The 27,539-nt window shown below is 40.2% G+C and overlaps 1 long non-coding RNA gene across 4 annotated transcripts; it reads right to left on the bottom strand.

Annotated features, from left to right (window-relative positions):
* Positions 1-7,801: 7,801 nt before the first annotated feature.
* On the bottom strand, positions 7,802-27,447 carry LOC106508273 (uncharacterized). 4 transcript variants are annotated; one of them, XR_014829983.1, is made up of 5 exons: positions 27,172-27,447; positions 25,947-26,075; positions 25,553-25,630; positions 12,517-13,294; positions 10,901-12,192 (listed from the first exon to the last, which is right to left on the bottom strand). It is a non-coding gene; the product is annotated as an uncharacterized LOC106508273 (long non-coding RNA). The 4 variants fall into 4 exon arrangements; XR_001305011.3 differs by lacking the exons at positions 10,901-12,192; positions 12,517-13,294; positions 25,553-25,630 and adding an exon at positions 7,802-8,571 and having other exon boundaries at positions 26,583-27,447; XR_001305012.3 differs by lacking the exons at positions 10,901-12,192; positions 12,517-13,294; positions 25,553-25,630 and adding an exon at positions 7,802-8,571.
* Between the last annotated feature and the right edge of the window lie 92 nt (positions 27,448-27,539).

Raw genomic sequence — 27,539 nt, 5'->3', positions numbered from 1 at the left:
AAATGGTGTCATCAACTCATATCTAATCATATACCCTCTGTATCCCATTTTCTCATGTCTGAAATGAGAAGGCTGATCTCTGACCTCTGAAATGAGAAGGTCACTTAGGTTCAAAGAGAAATCTAGCTCTTTCAGAGCTAATAATCCAGGCTAATAATATTTCAGCTCTTTTCTCTGGGTAAGGAAGAGAAAGATAGGTTTATCCAGTTACTATTATTTTTCCTCTCCTCGGTCCGAAAGAAAAGGAAAGAATTTGTAGGAACAAAAATAAATTACTATAATAATACAGAAAAATATATCAAGATTTTTAAATGATACAAAGAAAAAGAGATGAAAGCACATAAATTTATTCATTAATGTCTTATAGCTGGGTCACGAAGTCTATGCAGAACTTTCTAGTGGCCCAAGTGAAAAAGAAAACTTGGTTAGTTACTAAACTCACTTTACTCATAAGATAACAGCAAACCAAAGCAAAGCTTTTCCTATAAACTTGTTCCGAGAAAACCCTCTCCCATAGGTCTTGAATCAATTTCCTAGGGCTGCTGATAACAAATTGCCACAAACTGGGGAGGGGGGCTTAGAACAGAAATGTTCTTCCACAGTCAGAAAATCAAGGTCTGGGCAGAGTTGTTCCCTTGTGGGGGCTCTGAAGGAAAATCTGCTTCACCCCTCTCTCCTAGCTTCTGGGGGTGGCTGACAGTCCTTGGCCTTCCTTGGCTTGCAGCTGCCTCACTCCAAATTCTACCTGTCATCATATGGCCGCCTTCTCTGCACATCAGTCCCTATATCCAAATTTCCCTCTCCTTTCTCTTATAAAGACACCTGTCATTGGATTTAGGGCTCCCATAATCCAGTATGATCTCATCTTAACTTGATTATACCTGCAAAGACCCTATCTCCAAAGAAAGTCACATTCACATGTACCAAAGTTGGGCCTTGAACATATCTGTTTAGGGAACACAATTCAACCCACCACAGGTCCCCATAAAGAAGCCCTGAGGACGTAGGAGAAGCAGGCCTACCTCCTCCAGCTGCTCTGTTCCCAAAGCCCTCCCTCCCATGTTCCTCTCCTCCGCATCCTGCCTCTCTGATGCCAACTCCCTGACTGCCAGGATATTCATGATGTCCTGACAGACTGTTCTGGACTACCTGGAGGGATATTAATAAATAATAGTCACTAGACCAAACAATTCTTTGTGCAAGAGATGGAAAAGTACTATGAACACTTGAAGCCACAGCTCCCTTGGAAGAACACCAGGTTTTAGAATTGTGACCAGGTCATCCTGGCTGACTCTAAGCAAGGCTTTTGGGTGGGGACTTAGCCATCTCTACCCTCACGTTGGGTTACCATTTGAGTAAGTTGTCTTAGTTTTAGGTAAAGTAAGTAAATGGGCAGAGTTTTTGTGCAGAAGCCTAGAGAAGAGGTTACAACAATGGAGGGGCTGGGCTGGCCTGGCATGGTCCACTTTCCAGTTGTAGGACAAGTTTTTCTTTGTTCGTTTGCTTGCTTTTTGGCTGCACCCACAGCATGTGCAAGTTCCAGAGCCAGGGATTGAACCTGACCCGAGCCACAGCAGTGACAACACCGGATCATTAACCCACTTCGCTATCAAGGAATTCTTAGGATGAGTTTTTAGTCCTGTGGTTAGAGGGTTAGAGAAAGAAGCTGGTTAAATGAGTTTGAAAAAGAAGTGAATTGGGGAGCTTTGAGGCACATGAATTTTGCTTTGGGGGTCTAGGTTGTAGCATAGAGCACTGGGTGGGGGGGGGGTGCTTTCTCCGTTTCTCCGTAGAACACAGCTTGGCTATGGAGCAGGGGGACCCTAAGGAACCTGTTCCACTGAGGGTGCAAGAGGATTTAAAGCACAGGGAATTCAGCAGAAATGGAAGCAGCCTTGTGTGTGTGTGTGTGTGTGTGAGAGAGAGAGAGAGAGAGAGAGAGACAGAGACAGAGACAGAGACAGAGAGAAACACTGGGAGCAATGACACTGAATAAGTGGTCCCTTGCTCAAAAGCTTCTGGGCAGAGGGCTTACTTAAAAAAGCCACAGTGGGGAACAAAACCAGATTTTCTGCTGAACAAATATAAGACAAATCTGAGGTGTCCCAGGAACAAGTAGGAGAACTTTTCAAATTTTTTTCAAATGCCAACTATTTTTTTATTGTAGTAAAATATGCATAATATAAAATTGAACATTTTAAAATCATTTTTTTGGTCTTTTTGCCTATTCTAGGGCCACTCCCGTGGCATATGGAGGTTCCCAGACTAGCAGTCTAATCGGAGCTGTAGCTGCTGGCCTATGCCAGAGCCATAGCAAAGTGGGATCTGAGCCGCATCTGCAACCTACACCACAGCTCAGGGCAATGCTGGATCCTTAACCCACTGAGCAAGGCCAGGGATCGAACCCGCAACCTCCTGGTTCTAGTCAGATTCCTTAACCACTGAGCCACGACGGGAACTCCAAACATTTTAAAATCATTTTTAAGTGTGATATTTGGTGGCATTAGGTACACTCTTACTGAGGAGCAACCATCACCACCATTCATCTCCAAAACTTTTAGATCATTCTAAATTGAAACTCTACCCATTAAACACTACCTCCCCATTCCTCCCTTTCCCCAGCCCCTGGTAATCTCTACCCTACTTTCTGTCTCTATGGATTTAACTACTCTAGTTATCTCACATTTTGGAATTATACAACCTTTGTCCTTCTGTGTCTGCCTTCTTTTGCTTAGCATAATGTCTTCAAGCAAGGTTCCGCCACCTTGCAGCATGTATCAGAATTTCCATCCTTTTTAAGGCTGAATAATATTCCACTGCATGTATGTGCCACATTTGGTTCATCCATTCATCCATTGACAAATTAGAACTTCAAATGTGGAGCCTGAGGTCCCACAGCTATGTAAGTGTGAGGGGCCAAGCTAACGGCTCATACATTAATACCAACATGACTTCTGTACCCACAGACCTACCATCCTTATGGATATACAGTTACTGAAGTGTATATATATTTTTTTCATCTGGTATATATCTTAATTTACAGCTAAGGAAATGAAAATCAGTTGGGCTTAAGGTACCCAGCCAGGTCGTGGATGCTCTTTCCTCTAGCCTTGCTTGTCCACTGACCACTGGACATGGCTCTGCCAAGAATGATCATGAGGCCCCTCTTCCTTAAACTGAACAAGGAAAGGTGGTTCCCAGCAGCATCTGGGGGAGTCATCCCACCCAGTCAAAAAAACCCAAAAACAAACAAACAAACAAACAAAACAGAAATGAGTCTCTCCTCTCTGCTCACAATCTAGAGGTTGGATGGCAACTCTTTCTGTCTTTGAATTCTCACTTCCTTTTATGAAAACAGATTCTATTCCAGATAGAATCCTCTCAGATTTCAGATTTATTTGTTCATTTTCTATTAATAGTTATATAGAAATCATAAATACAATACTTCTATTTGGCTCATCTGACTGATGGAATTTTGACAAGATGTGATTTAAGTGCTGAGAGTGACACAGCTGGAGGGCTATTTGACTATAATTACTTAGGGTTTTATCATCTTCACTCCAAATGGAAAGTGCGCAAATGTGAAAGCACCAATTATTCCTTATTACTTGAGATATTTTCTGTAAATATCTAACTCTTTCCTGACTTTTTTTTTTTTTTTTGTCTTTTTGCCGTTTCTTGGGCTGCTGCCAAGGCATATGGAGGTTCCCAGGCTAGGGGTCCAATCGGAGCTGTAGCCACCGGCCTATGCCAGAGCCACAGCAACACAGGATCTGAGCCGCATCTGCGACCCACACCACAGCTCACGGCAACGCCAGATCCTTAACCCACTGAGCAAGGACAGGGATCGAACCCCCAACCTCATGGTTATTAGTCAGATTCGTTAACCATTGCACCACAACAGGAACTCTCTGACTTTTTATTAGTCAAATTAAAAGGAAAATGATCAGATGCTTGTATAGAATTTTTTTTCTTTTTATAGCTGCATTCACAGTATATGGAAATTCCTAGGCTAGGGGTTGAATTGGAGCCGCAGCTGTAGGCCTATGCCATAGCCACGGCAACACTGGATCCTTAACCCACTAAGCAAAGCCAGGGATTGAAACTGCATCCTCACAGAGACAACACTTGGCCCTTAACCTGCTGAGCCACAAAGGGAGCTCCTGATTGTATAGAACTTTAAAGCAAACAAATGGGCCTTTAAAATTTCTCAACAAAACAATTAAGTGGTTAAAATATGATCATCAGAGATGATATCCAGATTCAATTAGGATGGTATGTGTCACATTTCTGATAGTTAATGGAATGGTAAATAACAAATCAAATATTTACATAGAAAATACAACAGAACATTTTATGAACAATAGCTTACTGCCATAGTAAGATGACTAAGCTCAACATTGCAGATAAAAACAGCAAAGGAAAAATCCGAAAGCAAAACTCTTTTTTAATCAATTTTTTCTCCAAAAAAAAAGCCTATTAAGTAAAATGAAATGAAATTACGAATTTTCTCTACCTATTAGTATGTGTCCTTCCAATGGACACAAAAAATTTAACATGCATTGGGCTGTAACAGGTGTCGACCTGTTTAAGGGGAGGTGTTTGATTTTCTTTTTTTTCTTTTTAATTTTTTTAGTATAGTTGATTTACAATGTTCTGTTTTATTTTTCTTTATGTGACCTGGTGTGAATACAAGGGTGCCAGAGTTCTTGAACCTGAAGATATTTCAAAAAAAGTCACAGCAACAAATCTTCGGGTTACTTGTGCTTGTTAGATTGAATCACTATGGGACTTGGACCTCACGGCAGAGTAGTTGTACAGTAAGTTGGCTAGTTGTCCCTTTTGGACAATCTGTACCAAGTGGGTGGACATCCTGGAAAACTCAAAAGTATCATAGTATCTCAGGGTTGGAGAGTACCTTCTATACCACTGAGTAGCCTGCATGTACTTATAAATGAGCTGTTCAGTGACCAAAGTATTTATTTAATTATTGTATCAAAGCATAATTCAAACAGTGATCAGCATTTGGCCACGGCATTTATGAAGTTTAGTAATTCATCTATAGGAGACTCAAACTATGGTGACATAAAAGATCAGGTTGCCATTGGTTGGGAGCGGGATGAAGGAGGGAGGGATAAGTAAGTGGAGCACACGGGAGTTTTAGAACAGTGGAACTACTTGTATGACACTCTAATGACCCATTTATGACATTCATTTGTCAAAACTCATAGAACAATGCAATACAAAGAGTGAAGCCTAATGTAAACTATGGACTCAGTTAATAATATTGTAGCCATATTGATTGATCAGTGGTAACAAAGGTACTACACTAATGTAAGATGTCAATAGAGAAACTGTGGGGAGGGGAGAAGGGACACAGGGAATTCTCCAGACTTTCTGTTCAATTTTTCTGTAAAACTGAATCTGCCTTTTTTTTTTTTTTTTTTTTTTTTGGTCTTTTTTTAGGGCCTCACCCACAGCATACGAAGGTTCCCAGGCTAGGGGTCGAATTGGAACTGTAGCCACTGGCCTACGCCACAACCACAGCAACGCCAGATCCGAGCCATGTCTGGGACCTACACCACAGCTCACAGCAATGCTGGATCCTTAACCCACTGAGTGAGGCCAGGGATCAAACCTGTGTCCTCATAGATACTACTCAGATTCATTTCTGTTGAGCCACCATGGGAATTCCTGAAGCTGCCCTTTTAAAAAAAATCTATTAACATTTATTTATTTATTTAATGGCACTGGTGGCATATGGAAGTTCCTGGGCTAGGGATCAAACCCCAGCCCCAGCTATGACCTTTGCCACAGTTGCAACAACGCAGGACCTTAGCTCACTGTGCCAGCTGGGGATCAGACTTATGTCACCCAGAGACAATGCTGGATCTTTAACCTGCCACATCAGTAACAGGAATTTTTAAATAACTCAATGCTGAATTTTAATATTTATTTGTAATAATAAAAGGTCAATAATAATATAATTGAAAACTAGCATTTCAAAACCAAGCCAGGACTATGATGCTCTGATAATGTTTTATAAGTAAGGCACTGAATACTTTCCTCTGCTATCTGGTTTGTTCAGCCGTCTGGGGACTGGTCCAGGTCCTGCCTCTTGTGGAGCTGGCATGGACCTGGTGAGCATTCGTCCACTGGTACAATCTTGGCAAGAGCTCGCCTTGGGTGCACTGCACCTCCAGGATCACTCTGGTTCCCACCAGGGTGCCAAGAACCAGGGGCAGCTCCAGCATGGGTTGGTGATCGTTGCTACCATGCTGCCCAGCCACTGCATCATACAGCACTGGCTCCACCTGCCTGCCTAGCCTAGCCTGTCACCACCGCCCCAAGCCCCGGCACCAGGGATGGCAAAGATGCTAAACAAGTGGATCTGCTCTGAGCCCCCCTATTCGAATGGTGGCCAAGGCTAACAGGTTGCAGGAGCAGGCAGCCGAGGTGGCTGGGAATGAAGCCCCCACATGGGGCTGGTTTATTTTCTGCCTCCCCAGCCCAGTTTAGGGCTGCAAACAGGCAGTGCTTAGCTCTGAATGTTCAGTCTGTCATTCCTAAAGCCTGGATGACAGTGCTTGCAGCCTAAAAATAAACTCCCACTTCCCTTGGGGGCACTGGGATTTATTCTATTTAAATTTCACAGATTGTTTTCATTCCTCCGGGTTTGAAGCACTGGAGGCTGAAATCTGCTTCTCAGCTCTTTGTATGTATTTGTTTTAGTGACAGAGTCACCCTTGCAACAAGGGCTACTCCTATGGCAACTGTCACAAACAAGATCAGGCTTCTACTGAGGGAGGAAAGAAAGCCTCCCAAGAAAGCCAGGCACTTTCTTCCATGGATATGAATCTCCCTTTTAGGGCCTGGTGAGCAGGAGGTGAAGAAAGACTGGCATGACAAGGATGTTTTCATGATGAAGTCTAGCATGGTGCTAACTCAGCTGAAAAAAATTTTAAAGTGTGCCCTTCCCTTTGGGTTAGAAGTAAATGTTGGAATTAAGAGTTAATGCTTATTTCAAACAGTTACATGAGGGGAAAGTGTTACACCTTAGCTTATATTCATACAATTGCATGCACTGTCCTTGATATTATAGATAGATGATAGATATGATATATATATAGAGAGATGGCTATATATATAGATAATGCATAAGATATAATGCACATATAATATATAATTGTTGCATATAATTAAATAATATTCCATTTATTTTGCAACTTTGTAATTCTGAGAAGATAGTTTGGAAAACACTTGCAACGCTTTATTAATTAATTAATTAATTAGTCTTTTCAGTGCCGCACCTGTGGCATATGGATGTTCCCAGGCTAGGGGTCTAATTGGAGCTGCAGCTGCTGGCCTACACCAGAGCCACAACAACGCCAGATCCAAGCCACATCTGTGACCTACACCACAGCTCATGGCAATGACAGATCCTTGACCCATTGAGTGAGGCCAGGGATCGAACCTGCAACCTCATGTTTCCTAGTTGGATTTGTTTCTGCTGTGCCACAACGGGAACTCCAGCAACACTTTATATTTTGAAGTTTATCTTAAATTCTTATATATAGAGTTGAGGTTCAAGATTTCTCTGGATCCAGTCTGAAAAGCAAGGCTTCATTTCCTTCTAAAAGAAGAGTTCTCAACCCTATTAGATCCTGTGCTCATTTTTTATGAGTATTTTGTAACGCTTCCTTAACTACGCAATTCAGAGTTAATTTCATTTACCTACACCATAATTTAAAAAAAATTAATACAATGCTCTAACTAAAGAAGAGTTCTCAACCCTATTAGACCCTGTGCTCATTTTATTTTTTATTTTATTACTCAAATGAATTTACCACATCTGTAGTTATATAATGATCATAACAATCCAATTTCACAAGATTTCCATCCCATAACCCAAGCACATCTCCCCACCCCCAAACTGTCTCCTCCAGAGACCATAAGTTTTTCAATGTCTGTGAATCAGCATCCGTTCTGCAAAGAAGTTCAGTCTGTCCTTTTCTCAAATTCCACACGTCGGTGAAAGCATTTGATGTTGGTGTCTCATTGTATGGCTGACTTCACTTAGCATGATAATTTCTAGGTCCATCCATGTTGCTAAAAATGCCGGTATTTTGTTCATTTTAATGGCTGAGTAATATTCCATTGTGTATATGTACCACATCTTCTTGATCCACTCCTCTGTTGATGGACATTTAGATTGTTTCCATGTCTTGGCTATTGAAAAGAGTGCTGCAATGAACAGCACTCTTTGCGAGTCATTGTTTTCTCTGGGTAGATGCCCAGGAGTGGGATTGCTGGATCGAATGATAGTTCTATTTTGAGTTTTCTGAGGCATCTCCATACTGTTTTCCACAGTGGTTGCACCAACTTACAATCCCACCAACAGTGTAATAGGGTTCCTTTTTCTCCACACCCTCTCCAGCACTTATTGTTTGTAGACTTTTTGATGATGGCCATTCTGGCTGGTGTATGTAACCTCATAGTGGTTTTGATTTTCATTTCTCTAATAACGAGTGATGGTGCTCATTTTTTATAATGAGTATTTTGTAACACTTCCTAAAATGCAATTCAGAGTTAATATCATTTACCTACACCATAATTAAAAAAAAATCAATACAATGCTCTAACTAAAATATAAAGGTGAAATAAAAGGGAAATGATTACTAAGAATATGGTACAGGGACAGGATGTAGAGTCTGACACGTAGAGTCACATGTGAAAGTGACGGCCACAAATTAAAGCTGATTCAGGTGTCTCATAATGGCAAGCAAATTATCCCAAATTGGTGATAAGATTTTCCAAAATGACAAACAACTCTTAGTAAAGCAAGCAAAACAGTGTAATATTTCTCTTTATACATTGTAGTTGCATTCATGAAATTCAGTGTATATCAAAACCATGCAAAAGATATTTTGTCCTTATAGGTAACATGAATTGGGTTCTAGGCTCATAGAATAATAAATAGGGTGTTCAGTTTATTTGATTTTCCTACACAATTATCAGATGGAATATTCAAAAGTTTATAGAACAGTTCCATGCCAACACCACTACCCCAATATTGTGACAACTAATCCCCCCTCCCACACAGATTTCCAAAACATCCCCTAGGGGTAATTCCAAACCACCCTATCACTGTTCTAAAGACAGAACTCTGACTCCAAGAGGATCATAATGTTAATATATTTTATTCATTGACTTGAGATGTGAATCAAAGAATGGAAGGAGAAATTGCTAAAAATCAGACTGTCTTAAAATCAAATTGATCATAATGAAAGGAGTAAATTCTTAGACCTTGCCACTTTGAGAAAGAGCTGAAATGACTTGTTTATTCACAAACAAAAGGGCTATGCCTCCAAAAGCTTTTCTAAGCATTTTGTAAATGCAGCTGGTCCCAAAGCCAGGTGATGCCTTAGGAGCTCAGTCATGGGGAATAACACAGTAGCAATGAGGCCAGCGATGAGCTGAATGAAATGGGGGCATGAGATGCAGTATTCTCTTCTTCTCCATCTTCAAAGAACTGCCTGTCTGTAGAAACCATATCAAGCCAGCTTGAGCATGGCATCCCTTCTTCAGGGCTAAGTGCCATTTGCTTGTCCAGAAATAGCATAAATCACAAGCATATTCTATATGCAATCTATCAAATAGTGACATGGAACTGTGAGAAGCAGGGAGACTGGATTAAGAGGATGGAGGCAAAGTAAGAATTCTCAACCCTGGTTGCACACTGAGATAGTGTGGGAAGACTTTTAAAAATACGGATGGCTAGGCCAATCCCTTTGGTATTCATTTTTCCCCAGTAAGTCTTAGCTAATTATTTAGTTTTATGTCCATATTTTATAACTATCTGTCCCCATTAAGATTCGTTTTGAGAATTAACCTGTATATTTCAATAGTTTTCTCCCTTTAAATTCGGGGTTCAGGATACTTATAACACATCTTGTTATGAAATAGAAAACCAGTGACCCTATATTTGTTTCATTATCTAATGCCTCTACCACTTAACTTCCCATTCATTGAAGCTAAAAGCTGTCTGTAGTCCTATCCCCTTCTCCCTCCAATTCATATTCTCCTAACCATAAACTTACCATCACATTTTCAATGCAATTTGTGGACCAAAAAAAAAAAAAAAAAATGGTGCCTGCTGTTTCAATAAACAAAGAGTGTTGTCTGCCATTCTGATAGACATTGAATTACACACTCCATCAAGCCATCAGCCATTGCAACCTCCCCTCCTCCACAAACAGTGCCCTCTTGAGGGGAATTCAGGGTGGAGGAAAAACTGGATACTGGCTTTAGGTAGCTAAGATGCATATCAAAGAAATATTTTCAATCACCCCAGACTCTTGCATCTTCCCATACATAGAAGAGCACTAAAATCATTAATTGGAGATGTCTGTGTGACTAGCAGTAATATTTTGATATTCAGCTACTTGGCTTTTTTCCAAGCAATAACTCTCTCTCTCTCTCTCTCTCTCTATATATATATATATATATATATATATATGTCCTGGCTCCTCCCTTACCTCTTTGGAACAGTGTCTCAGAGCTACCTGAGAGGCTATAGTCCTCAGTAAGTTCACTGAATAAAACATAACTTACAACGTTTAGGTTTTATGTGTTTTTTTTTTTTTTTCTTTTAGGGCCACATGTGCAGCATATGGATGTCCCCAGGCTAGGGGTTGAATTGGAGCTGCAGCTACCAGCCTATGCTAAAGCCACAGCAATGCCAGATCCAAGCCGCATCTGCGACCTATACACCACAGCTCAAGGCAACGCTGGATCCTTAACCCACTGAGCAGGGCCAGGGATGGAACCCACATCTTTGTGGATACTAGTCAGGTTCTTAAGCCACTGAGCCACAACGAGAACTCCAAGTTGTATGCAGTTTTTTTTTTTTTTTTTTTAGCCGACAAATCTTTTCCCATCTCAATCCACGCAGTTAGCTTAACTTGGTCTAAATTGATAGCCATGGCATCCTGAGTTCATTGGTAGAGGTAGGACCCTGGCATCAATTTTACAAGCTCATCAGGTGATTCTAATGTGCAGTCAAGGTAGAGAACAGTAATTTGGCAACCGGAAACAAAAGAGTGAACATCTGCCCCTTTTGTAAGTCCAGAGCTTTTACAAAGTAATTAAATACATATGAATGCTTCCACAAAGGAGGTATGGGCCATGATGCTATATTCATTCTGTAATATTAATTTAGCAGTATGACCTTGGGGTAGTTAATTTATCTAAGACTCAATGTCATATGTCAAAGGAGGTTAGCTATGGCCCCTGCCTTACACAGGTGTGAGGCTTAAGTAAGATAATATGCGAAAATCACTTAGCACTGTGCTTGATAGGAAGTATTCAATAAATACCTGCTACTTCATCATCATCATTTTATTATTAATAGAATAAAAATATTGGATTGAAGATTCATACGCAGCATATTTTCCTCCATGAAGGAGTAAAAAATCACTTCGTATTCTTGGTGGGATTTTTCTTTGAATATAGGGGAGGGGATTGAATAGATTTTCAATGTTAATAACTGAATCTGTTCCCAGTCCCTTTGGCATTCCCAGCCTTGAACCTGTACTTGTTAATTCTCCTCCACAAAAGCACATACTAGGCTTTATTTACTTTCCCTCAGAATATCTTGTATCTTAATTTCTATCCATTTACACTCTATAAATACAAATCCCAGGTTTATATAGCCAGCACTTTTCTCGCCCTAAAAGCTCTGCAAAATGGACTAGCAACTTCATGTCTAATGCATAGTCGACCAGGTTGGTGTAAGGGGATAAGACAATCTGTGGTAATGAAACTGAAAGAACAGGGTGAGAGTGTTGATTTCTTACTTCAGTTCTTTCCTACCACCAGGAAGAGAGAGAGAGAGAAGAGAGAGAGAAGCATTTGCTCTAACTTTTTAGAGGGGTGAGCTGGGCTAAATGATGTGAAAGAGTGGACTGGCAGAGGCTAACAGCAAATCCAAGGAGTTGCACCCTAAGAGCGGGATGAGCAGCCTCTAGGGACTCCCCCGCCAACCCCAAGCTGAAGCCTCCAGAGCAGCCCAATGTGATGAGGCAAATCCAAGGAAAAGGAATGCACTCTCTCCTGAGAGCTAGATCAGAGTGCCCCTAAACCCCCAAACTGTGTCTGCTAAGGCTCTTGTTTGCAAGTAAAAGAATTCAACTCGGAGTTCCCGTCGTGGCGCAGTGGTTAACGAATCCGACTAGGAACCATGAGGTGGCGGGTTCGATCCCTGCCCTTGCTCAGTGGGTTAACGATCCGGCGTTGCCGTGAGCTGTGGTGTAGGTTGCAGACGCGGCTCGGATCCCGTGTTGCTGTGGCCCTGGCGTAGGCCGGTGGCTACAGCTCCGATTCAACCCCTAGCCTGGGAACCTCCATATGCCGCGGGAGCGGCCCAAGAAATAGCAACAATAACAACAACAACAACAACAACAAAAAGACAATAGACAAAAGACAAAAAAAAAAAAAAAAAAAAAAGAATTCAACTCCAATAATTTAGGAAGGAAGAACATTATTCAAAGGCTATTGGGGAGCTCCCACTCAAATGAGGATGCTGGAGGAGCAGCCTTAGTGATGGAGTCAAAGGAGGCTGGGCTGCCAGCAGAACCACAAGCCAGTCCAACGAGGACACCACTGCTGCTGTCGCTGACATAAGATTCCTCCCCCTATGCACAACTTGCCCACCACTGATGCTGGCATGAGATGGTGGGTGCTGCTGCATACACTACTGCCACAACCTTTGGGAACTTGACATTGCTCCCCTATCTGCCCTCACCCCTCTGCCCCACCACCTGTAGGTGGTTTCTCCACTACCCTGCTAAGTTTTTAACAGTTAAGTATCCTATGGATTATCCTGAGAAGCTTACTTTCTACTCAATAAAAATAACAAGTGATAGATTCTGCATATATTTAAACTTATATAAGATAGGAGAGTTGCACTGTATTTCCTCCATTGTGTTCTACTTCAAGCTCTCAAGAATTCAAAGCAGAACATTTCTGTAGAGTGAAATGAGTATCTTAAATTAACATGGCAGTAGGACTTGGAGGAGAGAGAAGCAACCTCATCAGTTCTACATCAAGCCAAAGCAGATACAGATGAAAATTTGGCCAGGTTCACTGGACTTTCAGTTCACTTGTTAAGGAGAGTGTGCAATAGCATCCAGGGTCGTGGTGATGACAGGTCTCTTTAGGTGCACTGCTCTGACCCTGACTGGTGCCCCCTTGATGGTGCATAGTTACCACTCTGGAAGCTGAATAGACATTTCTGCAAAGAAGATATACAGATGGCCAACAGGCACATGAAAAAATGCTCAACATCACTAATTATTAGAGAAATACAAATCAAAACTACAGTGAGGTACCATGGTCAGAATGGCCATCATTAACAAGTCAACAAATAACAATTGCTGGAGAGGGTGTGGAGAAAAGGGTACCCTCCTACACTGTTGGTAGGAATGTAAATTGGTACAACCACTATGGAAAACAGAATGGAGGTACCCCAGAAAATTAAATATAGAACTACCATATGACCCAGCAATTGCACTCTTGGGCACATATCTGGACACAACTTTCCTTGAAAAAGGTACATGCACCCATATAACTAATCCATTTTTTATGCAGCACTATTCGTAATAGCCAAGACATGGAAACAACACAATTCCCCAACAACAGATGAATGGATTAAGAAGATGTGGTATATATACACACAATGGAATACTACCCAGCCATAAAAGAACAAAATAATGCCATTTGCAGTAATGTGGATGGAATTAGAAACTCTCATACTAAGTAAGTCAGAAAGAGAAAGACAAATATCATATGATATCACTTATATCTGGAATCTAATATACAGCACAAATGATCCTTTCCGCAGAAAAGAAATGCATGGACTTGGAGAACAGACTTGTGGTTGCCAAGGGAGGGGGGAGGGAGTGGGATGGACTGGGAGCTTGGGGTTAGTAGATGCAAACTATTGCCTTTGGAATGGATAATCAATTAGATCCTGCTATATAGCACTGAGAATTATATCTAGTCGCTTATGACGAAGCATGATAATGTGATAAAAAGAATGTGTGTGTGTGTGTGTGTGTGTGTGTGTGTGTGTGTGTGTGTGTGACTGGGTCACCTTGTTGTATAGTTGAAAATTGACAGAACACTATAAACCAGCTATGAAGGAAAAAATAAAAATCATTAACAAAAAGAAAATGTGGTATACTACTCAGCCATAAAAGAACAAAATAATACCATTTGCAGCAACATGGATGGAACAAGAGACTCTCATACTAAGTAAGCCAGAAAGAGAAAGACAAATACCATATGATATCACTTATATCCAGAATCTAATATATGGCACAAATGAATATTTCCACAGAAAAGAAATGTATGGACTTGGAGAACAAACTTGTTGTTGCCAAAGTGGAGGGGGAGGGAGTGGGATGGACTGGGAGCTTGGGGTTAATAGATGCTAAGTATTGCATTTGGAGTGGATAAGCAATGAGATCCTGCTGTATAGCACAGGGAACTATATCTAGTCACTTGTGATGGAACATGATGGAGGATAATGTGAGAAAAAGAATGTATATATATGTGTGTGTGACTGGGTCGCTTTGCTGTACAATAGAAAATTGACAGAACACTGTAAACCAAATATAATGGAAAAAATAAAAATCATTAAAATAATAATAAAATAGAAAAAAAAGGACCTACGATCATGCCATTTGAAGATTTTGCTGTGTGATTATTGTTGGTTTCTCATTTTTCCTATTGACAGCTTGGAGTTTTGTTTTCTCAGGTCTGTTAAACGACTTACCACTTACCCATAAGTTTTTCAGCTTCCAGAATTTTGTTGCCGTTGTCTCATCTCCTATCCAATGTGTGTGGGTTTAGGTCCTAAAAATACTTTTTTTTGTGTTTGTTTTCTCAAGAGGAAGGAAAAGTAAATGCACATGTTCGATTCACCACCTTAATCTAAAAGTTCAAGAGTCTACTTATTCTGCAAGGTTCTGTTCTTCTGTGAAGCATTCTTCTGATTTAATTTGCCTTTAGCCGAATTAATCCTGTACCTCATAGCATTTGAAGATTTTTTTAGTGTGGTACACAAAAAAACTGGGATGTAATCCATTTGTTATATATGCTTCTTTTCCTGGAGAAAATATTAATTCTAAAATTTTAGGACAAAGTTCTATCTACAGCACCTAAGTGTTTGCTATATTCAGGAATATATAATTAGGTTTACAAAAGGGTAGTTATGAACCTTCTTAAAAACTGAACACTTATTTGGATATATTTTCTACCAAATAAAAGTTTTTAATTTTTTTTTTTTTGCTGTCTTCTCATATTAAAACTGAAAATCTGTTAGCACTTCCACAACATAGACGTCTATTTATACATCAAATAGATTACTTTTTTGAATTGATCGCCCTCTAGTGGCATTTCAAGAAACTAACTTCTTGCACAGCTGGTGAGCGGCCTTTAAAGAGAGGGCATTCCTCTCTCTTTAAAGAGGAATGCATCTCTCTGTCCTTAAAATTTTTCTACTTTAATATTAATGACTTTTGGAAATCAGAGAAAAGCTATAATTTTAATTATAGATTCATTTGATTATATAATCATTTGATGATAAGTTTCCGATACAGGAACATTACGAAGCTGAACAAAAATACAAATATAAATTAGATGCGTTTTTTAAAAAGTTTTTGGCCATGCCTCAGGCATGCTGAAGTTCTCCGGTCAAGGACAGAACCTGTGCCACAGCTGTAACCAGGAGCCATAGTAGTGGCAACACAGGATCCTTAACCCACTGAACTACCAGGGAACTCCTACATATGTTTTAAAAATACAACTAATTTCTAACATTTACTTTGTTTTTCTTATCTCTTAATCAGACCCAGCTGAATTACAAAAACCTTCAAATGAATGACATAATTTAAATTGTAAATAAACATTTGAAGTTCTTTATAACAAAAAATCCATTTTATTTTATATACCAAAAAACCCAAATTGAGTTTCTTCTGCTCAAATTCAAAATAACTCTTTAATGCGTAGCTTTAATCATTTTTCTTTAAACAAAGGCATATAGAATGTGCAAAATAAACTTTCTTGGATGAGAGCATCAAAATTTGTACATACTCCCTTGACACTGATTTGTCACACTGGTCAGTGCTTGTCAGCAAGGCTATACATGGGGATGCTGTGGGCAGAGCATGGGACCTTGTTGGTTTGTGTTCAGGATGAGACAGGATATGATTTGTATCAGTTCTCACAAGTGTTTAAAGCAACTGCATAATACCATACAAGAAGACAAACTATTAGAACAAGGCATTATTTAACTCACAAATCATATAAATGGCATACATCTATATCTAAACTGAATAAAATTATTTAAGTTTCCAAATGTTTCACATAGCAAAGAAGTTCATGCCAAGAGAATATAAGAGAAATGGATATCACCAGATGAGAACCATAGAAGACACTCCCTCCCTTCCCCATCCTTCTGAGAGCAGAAACAGTGTTCAACCAGTTAAACTCATGGAGCCTTTCCAGTTCCTGCTCAGCAGAAATTGGTCATTTCTGTGACTATGTTTTCCCCTCCTCTTCTTCCTCCTCTTTCTCTTCTCTTCTTCCTCCTCTTTCTCTGACCAAATAAACATTTTTTAAATCCCAGTTATCCTGCTCCCACTATTTTGTATTGGCTATGGTCAGAGCAGTTAATTGTCCTTTGGTTTGTAAGCGGCTGGACCAAGAAGAGCCCCATCTGAGCCTGGAGAGGAAGGCACATCACCCAGAGATCATAGGCATTGAGCTGGATGCACCAGCTGAACAGGATCTGGGGTGATCTCCACTGGGCGGGGGGGAGGGGGGATGATCGTGCTTTCTGTGCAGGTAGAAGGGTGTGCATGAATATGTGTGTTTCACCAGGATTGTGGCAGAAACTGTTAGTTGTCTGAATATCTGACTTCCACTTTTTCAACAATAATAGACTTTTAACTCTTCATAGTTAACTACCCCTAAAACTAAAACAACATTTTCCTCAGCTTCTTCCATAGCTAGTGTGTTGTTACATGATTATGCTTCAACAGATGGGATATAAGAATAAATAATGAGTGTGACTTCTGGGTATGACCTTAAGAGAAAATGTACATTCTCCCTTTCAATTCTTCCCTCTTTCCACTGTGTGCTAGAATGCACACAGAATCCCCAGTTTCTAGAACATGGGGATGAGGACAGCATACAAGGAACAGTGGAGCAACAAGACAGAAGGACCCTGGGCCCTGGACAACTTTGCATTACAGAACCAAGCTTTAACTTCCCAGGAAAACTTCTATGTCATTTAAGCCACTGCTATTTAAGGTCTTTTCCTTACACAGTCAAATCTTTATTCAAAAAAAAAAAAATGCCAATGAAGGAAGCAGATTTCATAAAGAGCAGAATCCAACCAAATCTAGGGGTTTAAGGGAAACATTCTCTAAAGAATGAGAGCAATTAGGCTAGAAAAACAGGCTAGGGATTGGATCCCAGCGGCCGCTGTGACCTATGCCACAGCTGCAGCAATGCTGGATCCTTAACTCATTGCATCTGGCCAGGGATCGAACTCATGCCCCTCCAGAGACAATGCTGGATCCTTAATCTGCTGTGCCACAGCAGGAGATAACAGGCTAGAAAAGCTATCAGTAAAGAATAACCAGGGGATGTTGAGGTACTGAAAAACTATGGAAGGAGATAGAAGATATTTCCTGCTAAACTTGCAGCGGTCAGCACAACCCAGATCATTCTGAACCTTGTAGCCTCTTGAATAAGGAAGGTGAAGAAGATGAAAAATCAAAAGTTAATCTCATTATTTCTGGCATAATCAACTATATGGTTTTTAGAAGCATTTAGTGGGAAAAGAAATGACAGAGTAGTGGTTGGTTTTGGTGGGAAGATGATGAGTTCACTTTGGATGTGTGGCCTTTACTCTGAGGTATCATGAGTAGGCAATTAGTCATGTGAATCTGGTGCTCAAAATTAAGATCTTGGATGGAAATATAAGTTTTTGGAGTTATTAGCAAGCTGATGGTAAACAAAGCTAAATGAATGGATCAGAACATCTAGGAATAGATAGGAACAGCTAAGAAAGTCTACACTGAGAAAAGAATATAAGAGAAGTTCTAAAATTCAGCCCCCAAAATTCCCACATTAAATGACTGAATATGAGAGGGGACTGACCTAGAGTTCCCTAATGGGTCAGCAGGTTAAGGATCTCATATTGTCACTGATGTAGATCGGGTTAGATCCCTGGCCTGGGAACTTCTGCATGCCATGTAAGCAAAAAAAAAAAAGGAACTGACCAGAGAGACTGAGAAGGAATATCCAGAAGGAGTGAGAAAACCAGGAAGGTTTGTTGTCATGGAGACCGAAGTAAGAAAGTATTTCAGTAAATAAATTATGGCCAACAATGTTGGATGTGATTGCAGGGTCATGCAGGATGAGCTCTGATAAGAGCTGCTGGGCTTAACAACATGGAAATAATTGATGACCTCAACAGAGAAGTAAGGGCCTTGGACTGTAGGGGTGGAATCCAAATAAGACTAGGCTCTGTGGGGAATAGATGTGTGGGAATAGAGTCACTACTTTCTAGAGGTTTAGCTCTGAAGGGGAAAAGAGAGTAAGAGAGCAGCAGCTGCAGGTGTTTTGAGGTTGAAGGGGGTGTCTGATTTTTATTTCTTCCATTTTTATTGACGTATAGTTGATTTACAATGTTGTGATAATTTCTGCTGATCAACAAAGTGACTCAGTTATACATGTGCACATTGGTTTGGCTTTTTAAGTTGGAAAATTTTTGAGTTGAGCCCATTTACATACAGAAAGGAAAGCTCCATTTGCAAGAAAAAGATTGAAAATACAGAAGAGAGTGGACAGCACAAAAGTCAAAGTTCCTGAGAAGGTGGGGGTTGCAAAAATCAGAGAATATGGTGATAGTCTACAGAGAACGAAGGAAGGAAGGAGGGAGGGATGGAGCAGGGCTGAGACTAGGGCGAAGCAAATGAGGCACTCACTTTGGGCACAAAACTTGAGGCACCAAAAAAAGCACTTTAGTAATTAAGGCAAATACTATACTAGTACAATCTCTAAATAGATCAAAATTAATGCAAAAAATGTATGATGAACAAAATATTAAACAGAACAGAATCAGCCATGGGTAGGTGAAGATTTGGTGGTAGAGAGCTAAAACAGTTTTCTTCAGAAAGTTTTTATTGTCTTTGTGAAGCAGAAGGTGAGGTCTGTTGGTTGTCTGGTGAGAGTAAGTGGGGAAGTAGATGGGAAGTTGGAGGTGAGAGCAGAGGTTTGCAGTTGTTGTGCAGAGGGAAAGCAAGATGAGGCAAGAAGCATGATAGGGTTGCTAGGGAAGTTGGTGACTATTTATTTATCATGGCACTGATTGGCCTGTTCTGTGATTCCCCCAGGCATCTCTCAGAACTCTGGAAAAGGAGGAAGAAGGCAGACAGACTTATCGTCATGGGGGTTTAGTCAGGGAAAGAAATTTAGGATATTGCCAAGAGATTTAGTTATGATAATGGAGTAGAACCTTAGCTGGTAAGAGAGGAAGTCAAAATGAGACAAATAAGCTATGGTTTCCTTCACTGTGCCATAGCTTTTAAGAACCTACTGAATGGGAGAAAATATTTGCAATGATATGCCTGATAGGGGGTTACAACAGAAAATATATAAACAGCTCATGTAACTCAACATCAAAAAAACAATGCAATGAAAAAAATGGGCAAAAGATCTGATAGACATTTCTCCAAAGAGGAATGCAGATGGCCAACAGGCGCATGAAAGAATGTTCAACATTACTAATCATCAGGGAAATGTAAATCAAAACCACGAGATATAATTTCATGCCCGTCAGAATGGTTATTATCAAAAAGAATACAAATAACAAAGAGGATGTGGAGAAAAGAGAACTCTTGTACACTGTTGGTGGGAATGTAAATTGGTACAGCCACTGTGGAAAACAGTATGGAGGTTCCTCAAAAAACTAAAAATAGAACTACCATGTGATCCAGCCATTGTACTACAGGGTATATATCCAAAAGAGACAAAAACACAAATTCCAAAAGATATATCCACCCCAATGTTCATAGCATCATTATTTACAATGGCCAAGATGTGGAAGCAATGTAAATATCCATTAACAGATAAATGAATAAAGAAAATGTGATATATATATATATATATACACACACACATATATATACATGACATATCAAAATGCGATATATATATACACACATATATATTCATAGAGTAGAAAATGTGATATTTATGTTTTATGTATATATAAATATATCTCCATACATTCTTTCTTTAAAAAGAATAAAATCTTGCCATTTGCAAGAACATGGATGGACTTGGAGGATATTAAGATAGGTGAAATAAGTCAAGAAGAGAAAAATGAATACTGTATAATATCACTTATATATGGAATCTAAAAAAATACAATAAACCAGTGAATATAATAAAAAAGAAACAGACTCGTAGATATAGAGAACAAACTAGTGGTTATCAGTGGGGGGAAGGAAGGGGGAGGGGCAATACAGGGGTAGGGGATTAAGGGATACAAACTATTATATATAAAATAAGCTACACAGAGTTCCCGTTGTGACTTAGTGGTTAACAAACCCGACAAGTATCCATGAGGATGCAAGTTCAATCCCTGGTCTCGCTCAGTGGGTTAAGGATCCAGTATTGCCGTGGGCTGTGGTGAAGGTTGCAGAGGTGGTTCTGATTCCAAGTTGTGGTCGCTGTGGTGAGCCGCTACAGCTCCATTCAACCCTTAGTCTGGGAACCTCCGTATGCCTCGGGTGTGGCCCTAAAAAGACAAAAAAAAAAAAAAAAAAAAAAAAGCTACAAAGATACACTGCACAGGGAATAAAGCCAACATTATATAAATATAAATGGCATATAACCTTTAAAAACTGTGACTCACTGGATTGTACATCTGTAACTTATGTACATCAACTACACCTCAATAAAAAATTGTTTTAATAAAACAGGCTTTTGGGATTGGCATATGCACACTGAGGTATAAGGAATGATTGTCCAGTGGGGACCTACTGTATAACACAGAGAACTCTACCCAATATTCTGTGATAATCTATGTGGGAAAAGAATCTAAAGAGAATGAATGTGTGTACATGTATAACGGAATCACTTTGTTGTACAGCAGAAATTATCACAACCTTGTTAATCAACTATACTTCAATAAAACTTTAAAAAGTGAAGACAAAAAGGCTTAGTTATAGCCACTAATGTCAATGTATGAATGCTATTTTGCTACTAATTCCAAAAATAAATTTTAAAACTATGAGACAGGAGTTCCTGTCATGGCGCTGTGGAAACAAATCCAACTAGGAACCATGAGGTTTTGGGTTCAATCCCTCGCTTGGTGGGTTAAGGATCCGGTGTTGACGTGAGCTGTGGTGAAGGTTGCAGATGTGGCTTGGATCTGGTGTTGCTGTGGCTGTGGCATAGGCTGGCAGCCATAGCTCCGATTAGACCCCTAGCCTGGGAACCTCCATATGCTGCAGGTGCGGCCCTAAAAAGACAAAAGACAAGACAAGAAAAACAAAAACAAAAACAAACATACTACATTATAGTCTGAGCTGTTTTTTCCCTAAATTCATATGCTGAAGTCCCAACCCCCAGTACTTCAAAAGTGTTTGGAGACAGGGGTCTTTAAAGAGATAAATAAGTTAAAACGAGGTCATTAGAGTGGGCCAATATGATTGATGCCCTTGTAAGAACAAAGAAATATGGACAGTTACAGAAGGAAGAAAATGTGAAAAGACGGGGAGAAGATGGCCATGCACAAGCCAAGGAGAAAGGCTTCCAAAGAGACCAGTTTTGTAGACACCTTGATCTAGGACTTCTAGCTTTCAGAATTGTGAGAAAATAAATTCCTGTTGTTTAAGCCACGCAGTTTGGGGTACTTAATTATGGCAGCTCTGGTAAAATAATATACCATTTATCTTAATATTAGACAAAAAAATGTAGCTTCATAACTTATTTTCTCTCCCATGACCCCTGGAAAAATTCTAGAATTAAGGAAAAACATGAATTTGAGAAATTAATAATAACATCACCAACAAAACAGGAAACTCCTTGGCAGTCTGAAGGTAGTTGTGAAGTGTGGGAGGTAGATGTTTTATCTGAGGGGGATGAGGGCTCTGCCTGGGGTGGTGGGCACCGGAAGCAGCCTTGAGAAGGCTTGAAAGAAGGCAGAAACCAGCAGCAACATCTGTAGCTTGCCCATGACTTATATCAGGGTAGAACATTAGCGAACTTGGCTAGGGAGAGGGGTTGATGAAAATAAGTATAGTTGACCGCCCTTTGACGCTAACTTCTTTGCTCTTCCCCTTCTAAATTCCAGGGTAGATGGATTATGCCCTGGGGGGGTTGGTCCCTCAAAGTGACTTCTTCCTTAGAGACCAAAAGTGTAACCTTAAACAGAGCTGCCAGATGGAGTCACAACAAATGAGAGTGATTAATTCTGTGGTGATGGTGACAGGGCTCACTGACTTCCTTCTTAAATTCATCTCAAGGGTCACACATTCCTCCTCAATCCACATTACCAGACACTCCCAGGGCACATGAGCTCACAGGCCAAAATAACCCGGCACCTGTGTGGGAGCAAAGCGACTACAAAATGCAAACAACAAACTGAATCACACACACCAACTGAATCAGAATAATTAGAACAGATGAACCAAGAATTTCAAAGATGCATGATGAATAAGCTGAAGTAAATATTAACGAAGATATTAGCAATCTGAACAAAAATCATTAAAAAATGTAAATATGAGGCTGCCTCATTAAATTCTTAAGGTTTTCCAAAAATCCAGAAACTACTGAAATTGTTTTCTTTGATACGCCTATCGGCTTATTCAAGCTGCTGGCTAACCAGTATACCCCAAATATGTGCACACCAATCACTATTTCCAGACTGTGGCCTTTTCCCTCTCTCTTTTGTTTTTTAAATCCTGTTTTTGCCTGTAATGACTGCCTTCTCATGTGACTAAACTGCTGAAGCAAATTAACTAAAGGTCTCTGAGTTAATTTTTGACTAAATAAAATATTTGGACAGGAAGTACAATAAATAGGAAAAATGGCACAGAGAATATAGCTAAAGAGTAAGTTAGAGATTTGTAAAATCAGATTCAGGAACTTCCTCAGGTGGCTGCAGAAAAAAAAGTAAAAAATATGAAAACCATAAAAGGAAAGATAAGTAATATGTAGAATATGGAAGGCAGAAGCATAATGCCAACATTTAAATTTTATGATGTTAAAATAGAGAGTAGGGAAAAATTGGAGAAAATGGTAAATTTTCCTAAATTAAAGAAAAATGGGGAGTTCCCATTGTGGCACAGGGGAAACGAATCCAACTAGGAACTGTGAGGTTGTGGGTTCAATCCCTGGCCTCGATCAGTGGGTTAAGGATCCGTTGTTGCTGTAAGCTGTGGTGTAGTTTGCAGACGAGGCTCAGATCTGGTGTTGCTGTGGCTCTGGTGTAGGCTGGTGGCAACAGCTCCAATTAGATTCTTAGCCTGGGAACCTCCATACGCCGTGGGTGTGGCACTAAAAAGACAAACAGACAGAAAAAAAAAAAAAAAAAAGGATTTCAGATTAAGAGAAATCAAAGAAAACCAGACCAAAAAAAAAAAAAATCTACCTAGATCCATTATAGCGAAATTTAAGCACATCAATGACAAAAATAAAATATGCAGAGTTCTCAAAGGGAACAGATAATTTAAAAAGTATCAAAAGTCGGGAGTTCCCGTCGTGGCGCAGTGGTTAACGAATCCGACTAGGAACCATGAGGTTGCGGGTTCGGTCCCTGCCCTTGCTCAGTGGGTTAACGATCCGGCGTTGCCATGAGCTGTGGTGTAGGTTGCAGACACGGCTCGGATCCTGCGTTGCTGTGGCTCTGGTGTAGGTCGGTGGCTACAGCTCCGATTCGACCCCTAGCCTGGGAACCTCCATATGCCGCGGGAGCGGCCCAAAGAAAAGCAAAAAAAAAAAAAAAAAAAAAAAAAAAGACAAAAAAAAATATCAAAAGTCATGCTGATATCAGACTTTCAAAGCAACATCAGATACAAGAAGAAAATAAAGTAATACTTTTACAATACTAAAGGAAAAGACCTTGGAAACTGCAAAAAACCTTATATTAAATAGAGATTTTTATATGCAACTCCCCTGAGTTCAGAACTGGTACCATTACTATTTATAAATCACCAAGGCCTATGGGCAATGCAGTAAGAAAAGAAAAAGATAAAGGGGTATAAAGGTAGGAAAAGTAAAGTTAAAACATTTATAGAAATATGATTGTCCATCTTAGAAAAAAACAGCAGAATAAAAAAAACTTAAAATTTATAAGGGAGCTTAGGCATTATAAAAAATCAATTAATTCTTTTTCTCACCATAAATAACCAAACTAAAATTTAAATATAGTATAAAATAATATACCATTTATAACAGCAACGAAAACCATAATGTATCTAGGAAATTCACTTAACCAAGAATGGACAAGACCTCTATGGAGAAAATTGTAAAATTTTATAAAACATGATCTGAATAAACAGTTATATTTTTCAAAAGATGACTTAATATGTCTGTTTTCTTCAAATTAATCTAGTGAATTCAATTTCAATGATAATTTTTTTGGGATTTTAAGGACAAATAAGTTTATCCTCAAATATAGGTGAAAGACCAAAAATCCATAAATAGCTAAGTCAATCTTGAAAAAGAAGAGTAAGGAGGAGAAACTTGTTTTAGAAGATATTAAAACATATTGCAGGCTCAATGGTTAATGAGCCTGACTAGTAACCATGAGGTTGAGGGTTTGATCCCTGGCCTCGCTCAGTAGGTTAAGGATCCAGCGTTGAAGTGAACTGTGGTGTAGGTCACAGACATAGCTTGGGATCCAGCGTTGCTATGGCTGTAACGTAGGCTGGCAGCTACACTCTGATTCAGCCCTTAGCTTGGGAACTTCCATATGCTGTGGGTTTGGCACTAAAAGAAAAAAAAAAGACAAAGGAGACAAAAAAAAAAAAAAAAAAAAGAGAGAGAGAGAGAGAGAAAACCAAACACACACACACACACACACACACACACACACACACACACACACACACATTGCAGAGCTAAGCAATAAAAACAGTGAGGCAAGGACAACAGGGACAATGGAACAGAGCAGGGTACTCAGATACAAACATAAACATATAGAACTAAATGTACATTGGCACCAGGCAGCATGGGTGAATGACCTAGAAACAAATGACATTCTACTCTACACATGTTTAGTTCAGCCTAGAAAAATTTACAATACCTGGTATTTCAATACACAGATCTATAGTGGACAGTGGATTAATCCAGGGACATTAATGCTAAATGAAAGGTAGGTTTGTTTTTCACTGGGGTTATTAAAAGAATAACTGATTCAAGAATCTCTGTTTTAGGCATGTGCCACACCTGAAACACTTACGGAGGCTTTGTTCTTGAGCTGTCCAACAAGGGCACTTATTTTCTTAGGCAGAAGGCACTAGCATCATTGGGCTTCTCCCTCACTGTACAGGGAGAGCATCAGCAGAGCCAACATTTACAAAATGTGGGTCTCTCACATGCTAATACCATACAATCAAAGGAAAGTATGGGACATAGTGGTATTGAGCATCTCAGGCACATTCTCAGCTCAGGGCCTTTTCACTTGCTGCTTGTTCTGCCTGAAATTCTCTTCCCCCAGATAGCCTCATACTTTGTACCCTTACCTCCCTCAGGTCTTTGCTCAAAGAGCACATCATCAGAAAGATCTCCCAGGACCACTCTATTTATAACTGTTACCTCCATCTTACCAAGGAGCATCCCCCCATTCCCCTTACCTGCATATTTTCCCTCCATACTGTAAACGTTGTACTTATTTCTTCTGTTTGTTGTCTTTATTCCACTTCTTGAATATAAACTCGCTCAGTGGGGCCAAGAGTTTTATTCGTTTTGTTCAATGCTAATTCCTGGCACATAGAAGGTGCTCAATAAATATTTGTTCAATGACTGAATGGTTACTGTGTCTTAGCATTCTCACAGATACTGGCAACAGTACTAATGTATAAGCCCATCATTTGAAGGATAGATAAATGATCAGTCAATCCCTACTACTGAATCTTCTTTACTTTTGTCTTTTTAGGGCCATGCCCATGGCATATGGAGGTTCCCAGGCTAGGGGTCCAATCCGAGCTACAGCTGCCAGCCTACACCACAGTTTACAGCAACACCAGATCCTTAACCCACTGAGCGAGGGCAGGGATCGAACCTGCAACCTCGTGGTTCTAGTCGGATTCCTTTCCGCTGGGCCACAACAAGAACTCCTGATATATTTTTATTTACTGTATATTTTCCTACTTGGTATGTCTATTAATTTTGGACTGGATGCCTGATATGTTGAATTTAATATTGTTGAATCTTGGATTTTATCATAGAGAGTATTAGACTTTGCTTTGGCAGGCACTTAAGTTACTTACTGAGCAGTTTGCTTCTACCAGAGCTTGTCTTTAAGCTGTTGAAGGAGCTACAATGGTTTTCCTTTAGAGGCCAGTCTGGAGCTAAGTTTACCTCACTACTAAGGCATGACTCGTTGGGGGTCTCTATAGCACATTCCATGAATTCGAAGTCTCTCCACTTCTGCTCCAGAGAATTCAAATGATTCCCAAGTCCTGTGTGAGCTCTGAGAATTGTTTGGCTTACTGCTCCCCAATAATTGTTCTTTCCTGGCCTTGAGGAGTTTCACATGAAATATTCACTGATTTGTATTCAGCTAAAGATGCAAGGGTGCCCCTATGCAGATTTCTGAAGCTTTCTCCATGAACTCTGCCTCTTAAATCCCAACCAACTTGCTCTCTTCAAATTCCCAAATTCAATCCCTGCCTTCTCCACTCAGTCAGCCCTGTCTTTACCCAAGACCCTAGGCTCTGAGTTCTCCTTGTACTTCTGAACTGGAAACTACCTCCCAGCAGGTGGCCAGGGTGATACAAGGCCCATCTTGTTTGTTTCTTTTCTCTCAGGTACAAAGGTCCCTAACTGCTTATTCTTGAAAACAGTTGTTTCACATACTTTGCTCAGTTTCTTAATAAGTCCAGACCCATTTCTTCTTGTCCAGAGTGGATGTCTTAAATGCCTTACGGAAAATGAAGACTGTTTTATAAATGTTATTTGCTACGGTTAAAATTCATCTCTCTCCAGGGCGCCCATCATTTTCTTCTTAGTAGACGGTGACGGGTCATTTCCTCCAGTGGCAACCTCTAGGCTCTAGGGTCCGAACTCTGGCCTAGCCTTAACTCCGCGCCGGGAGCGCACACTCCCAGTTTCTCCCGCGCGCGCCTTCCTCTCGCCCCTCCCCCCCGCTCCGGTCAGCTTCAGCGCTCGCGTTCCGCCAGCCGGCTCACCGCGCCTGCGCGGCGTCTGGACGCCTTACGCTCCCG

This window comes from Sus scrofa, chromosome 15, assembly GCF_054392235.1.
Source record: "Sus scrofa isolate SSC_HxYL_T2T_F1_AM1 chromosome 15, Sscrofa_HxYL_maternal_Yorkshire_Landrace_v2.0, whole genome shotgun sequence".
Classification (NCBI taxonomy): Eukaryota; Metazoa; Chordata; class Mammalia; order Artiodactyla; family Suidae; genus Sus; species Sus scrofa.
The sequence above is the reverse complement of the archived record's forward strand: the minus strand, read 5'-3'. Positions and strand labels throughout refer to the sequence as shown.